This window comes from Lineus longissimus, chromosome 6 (assembly GCF_910592395.1).
Source record: "Lineus longissimus chromosome 6, tnLinLong1.2, whole genome shotgun sequence".
Lineage (NCBI taxonomy): Eukaryota > Metazoa > Nemertea > Pilidiophora > Heteronemertea > Lineidae > Lineus > Lineus longissimus.
In genome coordinates, this window is record NC_088313.1 from 16,530,162 (window position 1) to 16,534,650 (window position 4,489).

The window sequence follows — 4,489 nt, forward strand, 5'->3', positions numbered from 1 at the left end:
AATCTATTCAAGGTATAGCCCATTTGAACCTGCCTGCGCCATGGGTACAATGCTAGTGATATACACAAGACGAGGTAATACATTGACCTATTCACTGACTTCGCGTGTCCAGTGGACATACGTTGATATTGTATAACTTACAATACCTGGTTGTCTAAAATTTTGCGATTGAGCTTTATACGGAATATGTTGCCAAATCATATAGTCGATTTAAAAATCGACTACATGTACACAACATTCTTCATACAGGCGCCCGTCCTCTTACTCAATGGCATCGAAACGACAAGAATATATTTGATTTTTTTGAAGAAATACCACTGCAAAAGTGCCAAATGCTCTTTGGAAATGGTTTTCGTTTGTGAACTTGAGCAAATATTTGAGACCTGCTGATTTGAGAAAGCAGAGTGTCGTTTATGGAAATCACTAGCCTCTCTCTTGAAGATGAATATTATGTGGCATCATGTGCAGCAAATCCTCTTGAATTAGTCGTAAAAAATACCTTTCCGTAGTTGATTTCATGATATAAACCTATCATCTTTTCAGTGTCCCCCTCCAAGCTATGACGCAGTGACGCGAAATCTTGATAATTATGAGAGCAACGTATGACGAAGGCTCAGCCTGGACGGGCTTCATCGTCGTAAGAATAAGGCAAAACCCGAGGCTATAAATGTCGAATATCAACATGTGCGTTATCTCTTGCATGCTTTGGAGAAGTCTTCCACTGATGGATCCATAAATATCACAGGGTTGAGCCAAAATGGAAAAGTGCAAGGAATGACCTAAATTATATATCCTTGAACGAACCTGACCTTGAAGAGAGCTATGGATTGTATCAAACCATACATTTTACTACTGGCATGACTGGGCTCTCCAGAGGGTCTTTTTTCATTAAAAAAAAACTGTGTCGTACTGAAAAGTATAGCCTATGCAATTAATGTAAATGTTCAAATAAATTCATATTTCATAAAATGTCTCCATACCTTCCAACATTAGGACCTGTTGAGAAACAGCCATACACCTGATATTCATAAGGCATGATGTCATCATTATTTTACGCCATAAGGAAAACCTGTTCAATAGATACAATGACCCTTTAGATGCCAGGGCAACTTGTTGGCGAGAGCATTTGAACCTCAGCTGTTACAACAAAGTATCCACGAAAAAATTGCCTCATTGCGTCAGCAGTTCACTGTATCCGTGTATCCACTGTATTCATGATATCCGTGTGCTCCAAGCTTGAGGGCGGACTTTGAATTATACAAGAAAGATGCCAAAACAGTGCGACTTCAACATGTTGTATTTTAGTACAATATGTTGAAGTATATATTTAAAAAGCACTTTATTTTCATGTACGTTTTTGCTCAAAACACCAGTTGCACTGATCTTGAAGTCGTCCATTAGCCAGTACGCGTGTCGGCCGAAGGATGATGAAAATACCTTACCTAGACCATGACAATGCATGACGTTTTGATCAAACTGAGGATCCCCATCACAGTGATAGGTTTAGGCCGTCCCATCAGGACTTTCTTGGATGTTTCACTGGTTAAAATTTAAATGCAGCCGATAAGCTAAAACAGATCAATTCGTAAATGTTAACACTTGATGAGTCAAGGTGATCAGGAAATATTTACACACAACTTTCTCAATACTCATTGGCAAGCCAGTTGTTACTGCCGACCCGTCCACCCCGTTCACATCTAACAAAATAAGAAGTACCTGACGGTCTTCAGGATTTTCAAATCAACGCTCGCTTACATACCTTTCAATCTCCCTACCAGTTCCCACAATATCTTTAACTGACACTTTCTTGCCATAAAATCGACCCATATAGCCAATGTGTTTCCAGAGGTGGTTGGTGTAACTTTTGTTGGTCAACGTTGCGTTGTAATTCTTCAATTTAACCCAAATGCAAGTCTTAAACTCCACAAAGGTTACAAAGTTTGTTTTCGTCATGCAGTCTTTTATAAATTTTTTCACACGGCGGAAAATATATCTATCTACTGTCGGCATCATTTCCGTAGGGTCTGCTACAAAGACCTTGCATCTACTCTCCAAACAGGGAATTCGTGATTGGTAATCTTCTAAAACCTTCTGGAGCATGTTTGGTCCAGTGACATAAATGGCATTACTGATTGACGTGTGTCGCTGAAAGTGCTGTAGATGGTCAATGACGTACCACAAAAATGGATGAGACGGCTCGGAAGCCATGATAGCGTTCGTTACAATGCTGAAGTTCTTGTAAAGCAAGAAGCTCTGGACGTGGGGCTCAGGCACCAATACCAAGCGCTTCTCTGATAGGAATGTCTTGATCGGACGGAGGCACTGCATGTCCATGTCCATGTACAACCCACCGTAAAAGTCTAAGACGAAATACCGCATGGCATCGGCCTTTAAGAGTTTGTTGTCATACTTGTCAAACAGTCCAAGATACGTTGGGTATTTATCTCTTATAAAATTCCTGGCGTCTTTGTCGCTCCAGAACATGTAGCGCCAATCTGGATTCGCACGAAGACAACTTCTGATGCAGTCCGCATACACCCATGGGACTGCTGCCTCAGAACTGTACGTCTGGTGAATTATCTTCGGTATAAACAACGGAACCTTTCCCGATCCATTCATCGCCGGCTCAGACGTCGGAAGTGTCTCTAGAAGAGCATCATCAGTGTCAATGACATGTAAGTTGTTGTAGAGTTCCTTTCGAAATCTTCCAAATGCGTTCATTTGGAAAACAGCCTTGTCTTTCTGGCGGCGCAATTCGACCACCAAACCCTGCGTAAGATTCCTCGTTTGATGGATGTGGTTGACCAAGGATGTGACTGTCTGCTTGATGACTGTTGTGCTCTTCCTCTGCAGGATGATGGTGACGGTGGTCATGTGAATGATAAAGATACACAAGAGAATGAGGAACCCGACACTCGCACAAAATCGAACGGCGCTTTTCATCTTCGTTCCGGTACACCTGTTGTTTTCATCGGTGAGAGACCTAAAAGATAAATTATTCATGTCAATATATATATATATCATTTCTTCAGCTGATGCAGACTTTCTTAATCTCTCAAAGTAAATTTTCGTACGAGTTTATTCACGATGTGTCGTTACTTTCATTATGATAGTACCGCACCCATGGATGTACACGGCTTAACGTTGCCGGTACATGCAACTATCATTTTGGTTCGGAAAATTCGGTGTAATCGTAATATTGATAATGACCTGTCTTTTCTTTCGGTTTTCCAATTTCATTAGTTCATTTTTTAACTCAAAAATTAAAAACCCAGTTAGATGTATAGGCCTAGAGCCCACTCTGGCCAAATGTAACAGTCGAAAATGTCCTTTGGATTTGGAAAAAGTGTCCGGGCAAAACATTATATGGTCCTACCTATAGACCAACTGTCGATATTATATAGACCCCAAAGATGTGCATACAAATCCTTTGAAATCCTGGGCCATTCTATACTACATGAAGGGCCTACTAGGTTATTTTAAATGTTTACACTTGTCCTCTCCCGGGATTAGGTATACGGCGGGATGGTGCATCCCACCCGCTACACCTCTCCGCCTGGCAGCCTGGGGCCAGGGTTCAATAAGTTAAACTGTAGGCCTGCCCGTCGTAGCCTACCAACCCCACAAACGTAAATCATGTCAGTGGCGATAATCTGGCTGGAAGTTACAACAGCGTAAAAAGTCCACCACACAAAAAGGCAAATGAACTGGTAGCTTTAAACATGGTACGACTGATGAACAACGGCGCGGCGCCCTGCCACGTGCATGCGTGGTATTGTAGGGATCCATGCATCAGCCATGCATGCATGTCGTCTGTGCAAGTCCATCTCTCTCGTCTGCCAAAAGGTCCGAAACGTCAAAGAAGACCAACTTCTTATTTAATTACCATATAAATGTATATTGCCAAGCTGGTTGTCGCTCTGTTTACTTCTTTTGATAAGTGATTATACGATTATCCAGGTATTAATCAGAAAATCAGAAAATCAAATTTCCCGGAAAAAAACTTCAGCGTTGTTGTCGTTGCGTAGTAACCACATTTACACAGTAACCGCTAGTCCTAGTCGTCACCATTTGTCCCTATAGTGCTGCGTATCTGACACCACAGTTGGAATAACGTTACACAGAAGTGTCTTTCGCCTGGTTGTGCCAAAGCAGTTCAGAAGCAACTGCCAGCAGGCCATCCTTCGAACCAAAGATAATAGCAAGTGGATAATATGTAAAGTCAAGGACTTAGTGAGCCCCCCTTTAGGTCGGGGGAGCTCCCCCGAACCCCCCTACGAGCATATGTTAAGTGCAAGCTCTAACAACTACAGCTGTTACAATGGGGGGACACCCCCCAAACCCCCCTCCGTCGACATAGGTTTTTACCAGTGCGTTGGGGGGAAGCTCCCCCCAAACCCCCCAGGTGGACAGTCAACTAGCCCTTCTGTGTCATACTGCTGGGGGGGGGGGGGGGGGGGGGGGAATGGGGCACGTCATCATCGCGTAC